Source organism: Odontesthes bonariensis, chromosome 6, assembly GCF_027942865.1.
Source record: "Odontesthes bonariensis isolate fOdoBon6 chromosome 6, fOdoBon6.hap1, whole genome shotgun sequence".
Lineage (NCBI taxonomy): Eukaryota > Metazoa > Chordata > Actinopteri > Atheriniformes > Atherinopsidae > Odontesthes > Odontesthes bonariensis.
Genome location: NC_134511.1, coordinates 39,608,935 through 39,625,804, shown reverse-complemented (window position 1 = coordinate 39,625,804; position 16,870 = coordinate 39,608,935). Strand labels below are relative to the sequence as shown.

General features: G+C 40.7%; 1 long non-coding RNA gene across 1 annotated transcript in view; it reads right to left on the bottom strand.

The window, feature by feature from the left end:
• LOC142382667 (uncharacterized) overlaps positions 1 to 16,486 on the bottom strand; it is a 34,870-nt gene extending 18,384 nt beyond the window's left edge. The window contains exons 1-2 of the long non-coding RNA XR_012769947.1: positions 15,925 to 16,486; positions 2,676 to 2,771 (exon numbers count right to left, since the gene is read on the bottom strand). This is a non-coding gene — a long non-coding RNA (uncharacterized LOC142382667). The remainder of the gene's footprint in view (positions 1 to 2,675; positions 2,772 to 15,924) is intronic.
• Between the last annotated feature and the right edge of the window lie 384 nt (positions 16,487 to 16,870).

The window sequence follows — 16,870 nt, the reverse complement described above, 5'->3', positions numbered from 1 at the left end:
AATTTTTGTACAACCATGGAAAAGACATATTGTCCTATCGCTAAGAGGCATGAGCATCTGCAATATATAGCATGGGGACTGCATCCAAGCATGAAATATGGAATAACTTGACAAATAGGAAATAGGAAAATAATAGATGGAAACTAAATCACTGAAAGGACCATTTCACATATTTTACAATATTTTCGTAAATAATTCACTATTTGCTCCTTTGGTTGCCTCCCTGGCTTTGTCCATCATTTATAGTTTCTGCTGTGACCTGATCAAAAAGAATTAAGCCTTTGTAGCTACAATGCTTTCTTCACTGTGTAAAAAAAAATATATATATGTCTGTGAATGGACGATTTGCTGTGTCTTCCTGTATGCTGGCATCTCTTGTTCTGTAGTTTTGTTTTATCCATACAGACCAGAAAACATCCACCCTCCCACAGTCGTACACACTCTGACACTTGAGCACTCCTTAATCATGCAGACACATGCAGATGACTTCATTAATCGCTCTGGGCTAGCACTGATGGCACAGAAGCCGACCTACAAGGCTGGAGGGTTTATATTCTGAAAATACGGGTGCTACATTATAAATACTTATTCCCACTGGCACCCTAACACAAAGCAGCTGTACCACAAATACGCATATCGAGGAGATGATTATGACTAGGGCAAAGTAAATGAGGAGATGCCGTATAGACAAACTATACTTTGATGTCAAAGTACAGTGTTTTCTTTGGTACTTATTGTAACATTAAGCCAACAAGACTAAAATAAATTTACAGTGTAAAGAGCTGGGAAATATTTTGTATATCATATGTACAGTATGTACAGTACTGAAAAAAAGGGGACTAGGTAAGTTAATCCTTGTCCTCATTTCAAGTAAAAATATCTCCTGTTTTTTTTTTATACATCTAATACAAGATTGTGAGCTGACCTGGCTTCCTGTTTCAAAGCCCAATCCTTGACCCTGCCATGCTCTCCATTCAGAAATAGCTGATTGGGAGTTTAGATATTTCTCATTCAACAAATCAGAATCATACATAGATGTCTAAAGACCCTGCCACACAAATAGGGGTTAGGTTTTTGGCATGAAGATGAGAGTGAGATATCTGGCTTAATGGCTTTACATGTAAGAAAAACATTCACAAAGATGCTCCAAAGAATGTGTGTTCATTGTATCTAATTGGATCTGCTTGTGAAAACTAAACACAGAAAAACTATAAATGTAAGATTAAATGGACTAAAAGATGAACTTGACGACTGTACAACAAAGTGCATATGCTTTATGTGGTTGAGCTGCATCTGTGTTGTACTGTGACACTTCTCTTTATCCCTTCACCTCATTGTTTAACAAGCAACAAGCATTCTAGCTAAGAACTGAATAAAAAAGACACCTTATTGAAGTTTAATTCAGTTCATATTCAGTTAAAAAAAAAAGAAAACTAAAGAAAACACCTTTGGTGAAGCTTAAAATATTAGACAAGAAACAGAGCTATGAGGGCCAAAGTCTTAACTGTACAAAACAGAAATTGAGGTGTGCTGCAGAGTTCTCTCTGTGGAATAGTTTACATGGCTACAGAGTTAGGCACTGACTTTTCCTACTGAGTGACCTTCCCTGCCCTTCTAATTGGCCTTTTTGAGAAGTTCACCAAATGTGTGCGAGTACTGGGAGTAATTAGAACCAGTGAAACCACAATATAGTGAGACCCAAGGGTGCTGACATACCACCTCTCTTCTTCAGCCCCTTAATTTTTCTTTCTCTTTTCATTTATTTATATATTTAGTGCCATTGTGCAGATAATAGGTGGTAAAATATTTTATGAATTCTGTTTACAGTGACAAATGTCATGTTATTTCAGATAGCTGTGTACAGTGTTGTGTACTTTCTATCCCTGTACTTCACAGCACCTCCGCGTCTGAACAGGTCACAAAGTCATAAGAAAAAAGGTGTGTAAGTTCAAATAAGACAGCACAGATGAATATCAGCTAATATATAGTTAGCATTTCCTGTCTAAGAGACCACGCTCAGCTCATTAAAATGTTTCCCTGTCTTCAATAAGATAAAATGTCACATGTTATAATTGTGGGGGGTTTAATTGATTGAGCAAGATGTCCTGCACGGAAATCTAACGCTGCCAGGGTGGAGAGCAATTACGGTTGCGTAGATTTTAGTAGCTAGAGGAGAAATCACTCCCTGGCTGAAGCTAGCATAAGTGTATGTGCGTGTTGTTGGGATGATGATTTGTGAGCAGTAACCTTTGTTTCCCCTGTGCTCATCATCTTTGGTATGAACCACAGGGCAAAGAATGGGTCATGGGATTTGATATTGCCCACGATCACATCGCCTCAGCTCCCTTTCAAACCGCTGTTATTCTGTTTACTGTGTCCTCTGGACCACTACTAACATCTATGCCTTCATCCAACAGACATGGGCTAACTTTGCTGCAGGCAAACAGATCCACATGGACACAGACTCACACATCAGCAGATATAGGCACAGAGGGAGAAGAACCATCAAAACCACTGCTAACAAAGAAATTTGGCTATTTTTGACATATTCTTCTTATAATTTATGTTAAAGACATAAGCAGAAATTAATATGTATTGGATTCAATGTGGCAAGTTCTTTCTCAATTACTGAAAAAATATACACAGGCACATATTGGTTATTGACCAAATCTCACCTCAGACGGCTCCGGTGGAGAGCAAAATCCCAGAGATCTTGTGATGAACTCTACTTCCTGCTGAATGCAGCTCTTCACAGCTATCTTTTTCCATCACTGCAGAAATAAAACACAAACACATACGGAGGTGACTTTGTTTATCAAGACATAACCTTTAAGTGTTGAAAATCATGTTTCCACTAAATAGATTTTTTTTGAAAAGGAATGGCTGCAAGCATGCAGTTATTTTACAGAAGAAGGAAGTAGAAGTAGTATTTACCATAGCAAAGTTTACTTGAATTAATTTAAAATGGCAATAACTTTTTATAAATGTATTCTAAACCTTTTTACTCAAACTTGAACCCTCTGCATTTTTTTTTTAAGTCAAGCAGAAACATTTCAATAAGAAGCTTAATTTACGGTAAATCTTTATTTAGAAATATGCAGTTATGTGTGACTGACATTTCTGAATATATCAGGATAAAAATTTGATGTCATAGGAAACACACATGGCAAACTTTATTGCATCTATAAACAATTATCTTTGTTTTGGTTTTTTTGTCATTTTCTTTCCTTTTTATTTTGATCCTTTAATCCTGTAAATAAATGTGACTGCTGACATTCCCCCCATGCAAAGATAGGTTGGAGTGAGTGCAGTCAAACACTGGTCAGATGTCAACAATCGTGTCCTCAAATGACAAAATATGCAGTTTTGACATAAGAAAGATTGACCCCCACCCCTCTCCTTTAAAATCTCTCTGTTTAATTTTCATCTAAAAGCTACGATTCTTTTCTTTCATATTCCACTCATAACTGATGAGTAGAGAATCTATAATATATATATAAAGCATGTCATTTACGTACTTTCTTTCTTCTACCTTTTTGTTCAGGTGTGCTCCCAAGTAGCTGGGAGAATCTTCGGGTTTGTCAGTATCAAACTGACAGATGCCACATTTTATTAGAGCTCCACATCAGAGCTCTCACACATACAAAACCTCAAAACCCACATGTGCTCACGCACACTGTCTGCATGCTGTAAGCCAATAATTATTGATAAACCCACACAACATTCTTTTAGTTTAGCTGTTTTATACATGTTTTTAATTCATCAAATAAATGCTACATGATTACATTAAAAATCAAGGATCCTTAAAATTACATCTACAATTAACTGAGACTTCATTAGTAATAAGGATAACCGTTATTGCAGGCCACACTGTCAAACTCATCTATGCAATGTTTAACACAAATGAGAATGTCTTGTGGTTGTGGTTGGAAAACCAGTGTGCGCACGTGTATGTGTGTTTTAGGCCCTACGGCAGAGTTTAGGGTAACTATACAGCACTACCCCCTCCATCTTCACTTAGTTCCCTTTGCGGCTTGTGTGGCTTGTGTGGCTTGTGTGGCTTGTCTCATCTCATCTCCCTCCTGCTCCTCTATCTCCTTTCTTCGCACAGCTCTTCCCCACCACGCTCATAGCTGACATGTGTGTAAGGTGGGCAAGTGGAGAGATGGGGGATGTGGTGGTGGTGATGGGGGGGGTTGTAGGATGGAGGCTCGCTGGTAACAACGGGTTGTTGCCTTTCTTTCTTTGAATCTGTACTGTGGTGATGATGCCCTAGATGCTAAATGTAATGCAAAATGCACAGGTGGAATTTAAAAAAAAAAATGACACCTATGTGAGCTGCACTGATTTGAAACAAAGTGCAATTTAAATCTGGAATCATCACATCTAGACTGGAGTGATGCGGTTGTTATTGTGCCTTTCTGACAATGTGTGACTCCTCACCCATTTCACCTACCTTTATGACAAAAGGAGGAAACCATAGAACAAAAGCGTTTCCTGTACATGAGGTGTATGTTCTCTCCACCCCGTTTCATTATCCAAAGTTGAGGTCTGTTTTGCCACCCAGCTTCCCCCATGCTGTCTCTCTCATTTCCTCTCAGTAACAATCCATTAGCCAACGACAGGCTCAAACTCACAGCCGTTTAATTATTCGCACTTCTTTGGCGGCATGCCGGGGCGTACCACTCATCAGAGGAAACAGGGAGGTAGGGACAGGGCACAGCTGATTCTATGTGTATACAAAAAGCATATAAAAGAGGGACAATGGGCTGACTGTACAAGGATGCACAGCTCAAATAATTTGAATAGTGATTCACACATTTATAGTGCATGAGGAGGCTGATTATACTGGGATGAACACACATGTATCTACAGAAATATATAAAGCAAATTTTACAGACACAGTAAATTGTAACAAGACACAAATACCTCAGTTAACATTGCTTCCTAAGGTGGTGCAAACCCCATATACGATGTGTGTGTGTGTGTGTGTGTGTGTGTGTGTGTGTGTGTGTGTGTGTATGCATGAGTGTGTTGATGCCCAAAAACTGGGGATGATGTGTGGTGTAATTCATCTTGAATAATTTCCCGCACATTCTTTTTCATGCTCAGGAGCACTTCATGATGAAAGAGAATGCTAATGCCATGTCTGTATCACACTGAACAATGTGTGTTTATGTGCTGGAAGAGTGTGCGCGTGTGCCCGTTTGTATGCCATCTCACAAAGCAAATTTATGATAATTAACAGATAGGAGAGGTCAGCTGCGGTGTGTGTGTATGTGTCGGTGAGAGTGAGTTAGAGACAAGAAGACAGAAAATGATAGACTGAACATGGCCGATTTGCATAAACTGGAAACACTGTCACCGACTTCCTTTCTTTGCTCCAAAGCTTTTATATTGTCATTGCTGGTGTAACAGCTTAAAAAAAAAAAGGCAGCATGTATACTCTCAAAGATGCAAGTATTATCTGTAACTGCTCACAGAAAGCCAAATTTGCATATCGTTGTCTTTTAAAGTACCAGAAACTACACAAAACATTTGTCATATAAACACTCTTTATTGTGTTACACGTAGTTTTATTCTTATAATATATGGAATATTACAGGGGCAAGAACTTGAAAATGATATCAAATAATAATCAACACTGTTCAAAATCACAGTTATATACAATGAAATAGATTGTGTCTCCAATTATTATGCAGTCAAACTTACAAATTATTTCTTAAGAATGAAAAAAATTTATATGGTCAATTGAAACTATTAGTGCACAGCAATTTTGCTCTGATAAAAGAGGTGCCAGAATAAGAGAACCGAACAAGCGTTGATGTGGTACTAACTGACAGTAATCAAACAAATGAATACATGTGAAAGAAATTCTTAGCATGCAAAACTGCCGACGACAGTAACTAAACGATTGACTTCCAGATCTCTGTCCTGCCCCTATACTACACAAAAATTTATATGCGCTAATGTGTATGCGTACGTGTCTGTGCCAGCGGACATTTTAGGTCTACCCTCCCCACACTCTCTATTGCCAAACGCCTTAAGATGGTGGCACCTTGAGGCAGAGAGAGACACTCATACAGAAAGCCAATCTCCTCCTCCCTTTCCCCCTTCTTCCACCTCAGGTCTTCACGACAACACATGACAGACTACCCCCCCACCCTTCCCGCCATAACCCTTAGCCCCCCCAATAAATATTTAATCCACCTTTCTCTAATAAGGATATTAGGCAAGTACACCCCAGCCCTGGCGTATATGCATGAGTCCTTTCTCATCAAATTTACATAAAAGGACCAGATGCTAATGCGAGTATAGCAACCAATGCTCGCTGTTCTATATGCACTGGCACTGGCTCTGGTCTGAGGGCCCATATAATTTAATTGCTGCACAGCATATATTTTTCAAACGATTCACCGTATTCAAATTGTACACGGGCCTCGATGCCATACGCTTTACAAAGAGCAGAAAGATGGGCATATTCTAATCGTGGTGGGGGCACGTCTGCAGTATTTATGCTTTTTTTAATGTCTCTGAAGCTCCTCCTCTCATACATAATAGACGGGCTTATGCAAAGCGTGAAAAGGAAATATTCTCCATGTTTAGAGAGTGAATACAGGAGTGCTGTGTTTTACAGAATCAGAGCTTGCGCAGACCTGAATTACCAATTTTAGGGTAAAAGCCAAATTAACTTTGACTGAAGATGACTGACACCATTTGGGGTTTTAGAATGACAAATTGAAAGTCAATACTGCGAAAAACAATTCTGATTATATTTTGGAGACGAGTACATTGATATTGACTGATTGTGGATTTATATACTGTGAGGGCTTTGTAACACCCTCACGTGAGTGTAGTGTAAAGCATACAGCATGCAGAGACTGAGACTGGTGTTTGTAATTAATAGGGGATGAATAATGCAGTGACATAAAAAATACATTATTTACACCCTTTCATCTTGAAGAAAGCAAATTTCAGATGCAAGTGTACTAATTCATTTATAGTGCAGGTTATTTGCATAATCAAAAGCCAAGAGTGTACAAATACCCTGGAAGACAGGCTTCTTTAGACTTTTAGAGCAGATTTAGCAATTGTGTGCACAGCCTGATTGTGCACAGCTGTTGATATCTAATCACATGGCCAGTAATGTGGTTGTATACTGTACTAGTTAGCTGTTGTTATCTTGAATTTCTTTAAAGTATTATCCGTTCATGCAACAACGATTGCATTATCATTTGACAAAATACTTGTATACGCATTAAATGTGGATACACTTAAAAAACTAACTGAGATAACATGACAAATATTTATCTTTTATGTAAGATTATACAAACATATTTTTAAAAAATGTATTTCTTTGGTTCAAATGGTTCACATCTTAACTGGTTTAACTCTTTCAAAAATGTATTTTTGTGCTGTTTTCTCACATATATACATGTATATATATAGAAATGTATATATGTATACACGTTTTTTTTGTTGCCTCCAGATTGAGCTTTTCATTGAATCCTGACGAGGCTTTATGCTCAGTCATGAGATTTAAGAGAAATACATGTGTGTCATCGAGGAATATTAACAACCATAGATTTTAGATTTATGATACAAGTAAGGTGTTAGTTTCACTTTCGAGACAGCTGAATTAGGCTTTACTCCAGTGTAGTTGCTTATAATTCATGTCACCTTCAAGGTCAGTCAAGAGCTTAAAGTACAGAATTTTAGGTAAAAGTATAACATTTACATTTAACCTTGGTTTAAGAGCATCTGCATTCTAGATTACAAATCACTTTAGTTCTAGGGTATAAGCACCAGTCGTAAAACTGTAGATACCCAGAAATGTACTTCTCTGATTAAAACTTTTTCTCAGCTCCTGCTAAAGATTTTTTAAAATACAAAAGGACCTGAATAATCTCATGAAATCTGACAACAGCAAACCCACAGATGGCATCTATCAATGACTTTCAAACTCAATGCCATTAGGTTGCTTATGGAACATATATTTGGAAGTACATATATGCAAAGAACTTGACAAACATGTCGGCTATGCATATCCACACAGTTAGATAAAGGGGAGGGCCATACAGTGTGGCAGAGCACAGCATGCCCGCTGCTCCCCACAAGACGCTCAAGTGGCCATGCATGATGTCATTAAAAAGGGCTGAGCCATGACATTCCTCAGTGGATTATTGGCTGGCTGGTCTGCTATGGAGGGCGGTTGATCAGATCCCTGTTAATCAACAATGACACCATTACTGAGCGCAGTAGCACCTTCCAAGCTTCTGTGTGTGTCGGTATGTGTGTGCATATTAACACGCACACACACACACACACATACATATATCTATATACATATATAGATATATGTATATATATGATTGTGCGTTCACCTTACACTATGTGTATTTGTGTACACAGTGCCACGGACAGGGTGTGGGTGACATTCAAGTTTCTACATATACCCATGCACTCACACACAAACACTCACAGAAACCAGGAACCTGTCCTGCATTGGCAAGGACTGATGCTGCCATGCGCAAGGTGATCTCACCTACCGTTGCCGTGGCGACACCAACCAGAGGGAAAAGCCTTATTGTGTGTGCGCATGCGTCCGTGTGCGTGTGTGTGTATGTGATTGTGACAGAAGCTTGAGCTGAAAGAAGAGAGAGAGAAATAGGAGGAGGGCCTGCAGGAATCCACATTCTGCCTGGCTTGTTTAAGGTTTATGCCTTACTCATTTACTAGCCTTTATCAGGGGAAATACTGAATGGGCCAATTCAGCTATCGACGCAATAAATTCAGCATGTCTTTGTTGGTAAAATAACCAAACACTGTTTTATTAGAGAAAGGACGAGGATGTGGTGGGAGAAAGGTGGTATGTAAATTATTATTCAAGAGTCAAAGATAAACAGGAAAGCATGGGAGGTTTCATGTAAACAGGCTCACACCACATACTGCTGCATATTGCATGTGAACGTAAGCTCAAATGTACTGGCATAGCAGTCCTCACATTCGTCTTCAGGAAAAACAGCCAAAGTAAACCCCCTACTACCAGCTGGTATTGTTGAATTCTATTAGTGATGAGGAGCTAACTCAGACTATGGGGGTCATCTGCTCATCAATGGGTGGTGGTGGCCTAGGTTGCTCCACAGCCATGAATGCACTGAATTCATTACCCCTGGTGCACAGATGGTGTCTGGCAGCCTGTCTCAAGTTCAAGTTCATGTCCAGGAGACGCGCACACAAAAAGAGTGAGACATGGCCTGAGCCAGACAGGCAGACGTTGTTGACTGAGACACAGCCATTGTTCCCTTTCATCAACATGATTGTAGTAGCCTCTCTAAGTTTCCAAGATGCCAGGATCAGTTCATGGCAGAGGCAAACACACACCAAAGCATGCACATATACAAACAGAGACATACATGTGCTGGTATACATGGAGGCTTTTGCCCCGTCACAAACCCTAACAGAGGGACAATAATCCTGCTCTGTCAAGTGGGACAGAACAGATTTGACTGTGACTGGCTAAAACTAAAAACATTTCTACACAGCAGCTTTTCCTATGACAGCCACTCCAACAGCCTAAGAAGCCATATAAGTAAACCACTTTGCCACTGTAAAACATCATGGCAGAACACCATAATGAATAAGAAAAAATTACAGTATGCTTTACATTTATTAATAACAAGCGCTTGCATGACAACTATATTCACATCCCTTGTCTGGTGCAGAAATGACCTCCATCCCATGCATTACAAACGTGCTACTGCACCTGCCATTTGTGCACAAACGGCCACAGAGGATTCATATAAAACCTCAAACAGACTCATATAAAATATGCTGATTGCTCATCCAATGAATATGAAAACTCCTTCCCCAGTCGTCATGGTTTTGTTACTCAACAAAGCACGTGACAACAAAGGCTGCAGAACACTGTATGTTTAAGGTAGAAGAAGGGCACAGGCAGTAGACTCACTGCCGATACCTGCTTAAATGCATAGGAAAACAGAACATGGTAATATTCTGGCCACCTCACACAACAGAAAGCCTTTTTCATCCTGATCTCTAGACGCTGGAAAAGACAAATGCACTTTAACACATCTATAAAACAAAAAATAAATGTTAGATGGGAGACAATTTATAGCTGGAGAAGGTATTATTTTTAGCTCATTGTTTTTTGGAGTTATGGCGGCAGTGGTTGGCAGGGTTAATAAAAAGCAATGAACCGAATTATTAAAATATACACGCCATAAACACCATGCAAATCACTGCCAATCATACTGCAGCTGCCTATGCAGCCCGATGACTGAAATAGCCGGGATGCAAGCAAGTGTTATTATCAACTGTCTGAGACGTGTTCCTACTCTCCTGGTAAAGTACAACTCAGCATTGCTTTGAAAATCCAATTTACTCTACAAGAGTTGTCTTTCTTTCTTTCTTTTTTTTTTTTTACACTTATTACTTATTTATTTAATTATTCTCAAGTTAGACTTCCCTACGAAGACGAATGGACTCACACAGTTTTGTGAATATTGACTTTCGCCACTTAAATTGCAAAAAATACAGATTCTTAAAACATAGACTAAGTAATAGGATACAAGAACACGTTTAATCCCAATTACTTGTTTGAAATTAATATTTCTATATAGAAAACCCTCCGTTTTGTATATATTGTGCAAGAGAAACACGCTGCATGTTCTACAGTAGAAATCTTGGTTAATGATGAGATGGTGGCTTAGTTACAAACCGAGTTTTGTTTTTTTCCTTCTTTACGTTAGTATGCCCCCTACAGACCTAAAAACAATATTCTCTTTCATAAAGCTTAAGACGACGATTTCAATCGACTTAACCGAGGACAATAAGTCTTATTACATTCACCGCTGCTCGGTCTAAATTGTGTTCTCAGATTTCTTTTTGGCAACCTACCCAGAATTGTGTGCCGCCTTTGACAGGGAACAAGAGACACTAGTTTTGTCCTGATGGTGTCAGAAAGTCTCGAAGATACCTTTTCAGCAAAGGCGATGCTGAAATCAGCCACTGGGCCTCCGTTTAACACAGCACGTGAATAATGCTTTGTTGCAAAATGGCAGATTTAGTAACATATGCTGGACTGGCACTGTGACTAAGTCAGATGTTTCAAACCCGACAGAGACATTTCCCGAAATGTTCAAGAATGAAAGAAAATCAATGAGACTGACATTGAATTCGCAACGAATTGTCCAACGAGTCATTTAGTTAATCAATCAGGCTTGTTTGAAACACGTGCTCTGCAGGGCAAACAATCTCCCATGTGAAGGATATAGCAGCATTCAAAATCTGAGACTTAAAGACGTTTGAAAAAGCTCTCAGATGGCATTAGTTTTCTTGTAATTGAGCAATGCACCCTTTGGAAATGCAAGTCTGCTTAGGTAATATCCTTTAGGGTAAAATGTAACAATCCTATAGGTTCCATAATTGTGCCACACTAATGTTTTACCTGTGTCATCTAATGCTTTTTTATTTGAATCAGTGTTTCTTAGTCTGAAATTTGACTCGGGTTATGGTCAAGTTCAAATGCAATCAGTGATAGGAGGTGCAACGACCTCCTATCACTGATTCACAGAAGTAACGCCTGCACCCGAGCTCTCAAGTGGGGGCCACTGAGGATTACAGAATCGCACCACATCCCTTTCACATTCATAAACCCTCATACTTTTAAGATAATGACCCCAGGTCCTCATTACAAGTACAATTGGCGAGACATTAACGCATGCAGGACCGTTACTACTCCAAGTTTGGGAGCGCCGCGTCGGCTGGGGTTGGGAAACGTCGCCTCTTTCTTTGGGGATGCAGATGAGTCTGGTGCACTTGACGTCTTTTCATGACCCCTGTCGCCCCCCACCCCACCCCCACCCGGCCCCTCCAGGCCCTTACGGCGCTGTCTGTCATATTGGGCCTGGGCACGGCATTGCCACTTGCCCCACTGAGCGTGGGAATGGGATCGTCCAGTCGTTCACATCTCCTGCACTGCGGTTAACGGAATCAATTAAGCAGACCCGACCCCCCAACACACACACACACACACACACACACACACACACACACACACCCTCTACCCCAACATCTCCCCAATCCCCTTACTCCCTCCCACCTCTCCCCTCTCTCTGTCATCTCCCTCCTTCTCCTGCCCTGTTCCCACCTCCCTCTCTCCGTCTCTCATTTTTTTGTCAGTTCAGTATACGTACTAATTATTACTGTTTGGAATGCCAGCGCTGTTTCCTGGCCGGACCCCAACAAGCTGAATTAGGGGGTTGGGGGCACGCACGTGGACTTCCTAGAGAAGCTTCAAATGTCACTCTTCCATGCTCTCATTGGCCATATATGCAGAAACCTCATCCAGAATAAATAACACTTCATATCACGTAATATTACGGAATCATAATGGACTATAAATATTAACATGCAATATCTGACATGAAGGGAAGTTTCATATTTGTGTGTGTGTGTGTGTGTGTGTGTGTGTGTGTGTGTGTGTGTAGGTGTAACACTCTCTGAAAATGTAATTAATTACATTCAAGAATGTGCAAGAATACATTTTCCTGAAAACACAAAACAAAACACAAAAAAACAGGACATAATTGAACTCATTCACGTATATGTGGCAAAAAGAAAACCAAAGTAAATTAATCTTTTACAATGTTGGGTCCCTGGGAAATCAGAGTGTGTCGTCCAAAAGTCCTCGACGAGTCTGGAAGTAGTTTTTACTTTCGGTTATCTAGCTTTATGACGAGCAGAACACTCATACAGCTAGATAACCAAAGATAACAACCCACTCCCCAATCTTCAGCAGTAATCCACATGAACATTTCATCTTGTAGTCTCCAAGTTTCCAGATCTCAGCACTCAAACGTACTTGATAAAAAGTAACCTGTGTTCTTTTTCAAGCCACACTGTGCGTTATATTCCTTGTATTTCCTTTTACTGCTGTAGAAGACCCCCCTAGCACAGTCCGCAATGTTTAACACCCGCTTTAAAGAGGACAATTCTTCAGAGAAAAAAGGATTATATATTCCCAAATGTTAATGTCATATTCACTTGACATTAGCCAGTATTACTGGGTTGACGTAGGCCTTGAAAATCGCAGTAAGGTGCAGTCGTCCTTGCACAGGGGCCCTAATTTGCAATGCAAATGGGCTCAATCCCACAAAAGGCTCTATCGCCTCTATTAAGTCGTTGTGGCAGTAGCAATAGATATCCTGTGAGGCCGGCAGTGAAGAAACGCGGCAGAGAAAGGGGGGAAATCCTGTTTCCTGTGGAAAGTGCAATAAAGGCATAAGGAATTACGACGCAAATGTTTCGGATTATGAAGACACGAGCTTGTTCTTTTGGTCAGAGAGTGTCAAGTTGTCCGTTCGCATCCAATATTTGGGAGAGATAAAAACCGATGACTCTGAGCCAGAGGGTCCGTTCTGTAGGCTGCACGGGCGATCAGTCTGTAAAGAATGGGGGGCAGGGGGGCTGGGGGTGGCCAAAATATGGACCAACCCTGGTGAGGTCAAAGGCCTCGGACCACGACAATTAAACTACGGTGATGTCATGAAAAATTCGCAAATGCGCCCTCCTTTCAGTGCGCAATCTTCATCCATTACACCGATCGCACTGGAATAAGTCCGCCTCACAGCGAGCAGTCCGCACGCCTTCTCTCACGCGGGTGAAAATGGATGACAGGGGAAGCATGTTTGTTTTTACACAGAGTGGGAGCGATTCAACAGTTTTTTCATAGAATATGCGACCATAAATAGTGTATATTAAACCGGAATATTTGAAAAAAGATTAATAGAAATACGGAGTAACTCAGTGACGAGAGCATCCCGGAGCTGCCATGAGCGCCGGCGTCTTCTGTCAATGCACTGTGTTAAATATTTGCGATTGCATGATCTCCTTCTGCTTACTGCTCTCCTCCTCACATGAGTTGCAACTCTACGAGTAAAGCCGCTCTCACGTGTCTGATTGTGCGTCGAAAATCCTTAGAAGCCTCTTGTGGTTTTAGCCATTGTCGCATCCGATGGGGAGACTACAATGGTCTGCAGGTAGGCTGGCGATGTCGCCTCACACGAAATAAAGCTCCAGCGCTCCACAGTGCGGATGTTAACCCGCTCACTTTTCAATAGAAATGAGAGCAGTTGACCGACAGCTCGGCACAAATGGGTCAAAATATGAGATCTTTCTAACCGAGTCAACAATAACAAGCAGGGGGACATGTGATGGATCATGCGCAGGAGCGTGCAGCTGCAGGTTACCGAGTACGTTTAAGGTACCTTTTGCAAAACTTTGATTCTGTTCTGACCATAAAACACCCTTAATTGAGGATGAAAGTTATTATCTAACAGATTGACTGGTTCACTTGCCCCTCAGTGTTTGAATGTGCCCGTGAGCAAGAGTGAACTAGAGACACACAGGTGGTGGCAAATTAAGACCGAAACATTTGTGTATGGCTTTATCAGCTTTAGTCTCAGGTGTTCTGTGAACTTGCCACAGTTTTAGACCTGAGCCTCAAGTTCGCTCTCGTCAGTGGGAGGGGCGAAGCGAAGGTCTTTTTAATGGACAAAATGACTCATGTGACCCGAGTGTGTCATTAAAGAAATACTGTGCACACCACTTTGTTCCTTAGATGTTCACAGTAACAACTTTTTCATTAAAATGTCAATTTTTCAGTCACTGATTTCGAAATAGACTCCATTCGCAACATGTGTCATGCGCAAGCAGCCTGGCTTTGTTTAAATGTCCTTATCATAATACATCATCATATGGGGATCACTCCAAATCTACAAATATGCGCACACAATGTTAATGTCTTTGTTTCTTTCAGTGTCAGTTTTACCCCAAATCCCAATCACCCTTTCCCCCTGCTGTGGAGCTGATGAACTGCAAACCGTGATGTCAACTTCAAATTAATGTGATCAACTATAACGCTCACCTGATTAGGATGAATTAGGCTTCAGAATGGGCCTCCCACACAGAGGCCATGCTTTAATTACAGCACATCGGGGTTTTTTTTAAACACACAACCTGCTGCTCCTTTTGAAATTTACAGTGCCCCGCTTTTCCGTGAAACTATATCAAAAGGACGCCTGGCATTATTGTTTTATTATAGTTTTTGTTTGGACAAATAATAATAATACATGCATAGACAATACAGTACAATGGACACTTTGTTTTTCAGACACGGCATGACGATTTCGGTGACGTTTACCTTCTGTGTACAGTGAAACTTCATTGTTTCAGCACTACAAATGAAGTCATTTACTGAGAATACACAGGGAGTTGTATTTGCTATATCAGTTCATCTAGTAAAAAAAGGTAGTGGTCTAGTCTTTTTTTGTTATTTCTCTGACATTGTCAGGGATTCATCGCCTCCGAAATTCGACCTGTCACACTGTGTCCAATTCACACAAACTGCAGCTACAGACAGTGTCTTCAGCGTCATTGAAATGTTCCCTTTTTAGGTTGGTTAAAAAGACATCTAATACATTTTTTCAAAGTAGTATCAAGGAGATATTCGTTTTGTGTTTTCTTAACAAGAAAAGATGCACCTACTGCTCTAAGAATGTTGATTTAAAAAACTCTACATGGGACTTTTCAGAAGAATACACTGAAAACAGTGCATTACTCATAAAACATCAAATGAATCTTAATTTTGACCAATAATCACTTGTGAAGTAGCTTCTTGTAAAACGGGTAGTACTCTAATATGTGCGCCCTAATTCCGATTTGGGTGTAAAAACTCCAAAACTTCAGATTTATTTCTAAAGTGAGCGGAATCTCACTACCCACCATCAATCCATGTCAAATTCTAACAAAACAGCAATGCTGTTCACTTCTCCGTATCCTTGAATTTAACTTTTGCGCACCAGCAAACCTTTAATTCGGGCAAAAGAAAGTTGCACTTACTTCCTAAAGGCGAGTCAGATCACTGCCAGCAATCAGAAAGTGTCCCAGGCGGCAGAGGAACATCGAAGTCCGTGTGTATCGTGATATGGAAGATATACGTTCCCCTCAAAAAATCCCAGCCGTATTATTTGGAGGGGGGACTTTAAAATTGCCGCTACCACTGTAGCCTGCATTTGGCGTGCTACAGCTGCTCTGTGCAAAGCATGAGCATATCCCAGGCACATGACAGACGAAGACAAGTAGAAAAAGGGAGGGATGGGGAGAGGGAGAGACACAACTTTCCCATAACGTCTACGAGCAGCAAATAGAAAAGTGCATGCACAATTGAGCTCTCAGAGTGTGCAAGTTTTTTTTCTTTCTGTTCTCTTTTTTCCCTGTTGATGGTGGGGTCGGATGAAGAGGGAGGGGGCGATGATGATGATGATGGTGGGGGGGTTAAAGTCCATCCTTCTGTGTGAGAGGAGGACGTGCTCTGAAATTCAAACAAGTTCCCTCGGTTCTTTTGTTGCACGCACGAACTAAGGCAGCATTGTTCGCAGTTTGGCGTGGACCTCTCCCTCCTCTCCCCCGACCAGGTTGCGAAGTGAGCCTCGCAGTTGGGTGGTAATGAATTTGCTGCAGGCGCTTCGCTAACACGCTTTGACAAACGGAACGCATTTACCGGTTTCCAGACGGGGTGGGGTGGTGTGGGGGGGGCAACATGCAATTCCAAAGCTAAATCTGGAATGAGGTCAATTATAAAAAGGGAAGAGAGAACTTTAAACGTCACTTTGTTTCCACACTTAAGAATTCACGTTGCTCCCTGTCCATAAGAGGTCATCTTAAAAGATACACACATACACACAAGCTTGCTCCAAAAAAACCGACACACACACACATGCATACACAGTGTAGATAGAAAGTGAATGCACGAATGATGAGAGATTTTTTTGCGTGGAAAAAAAAA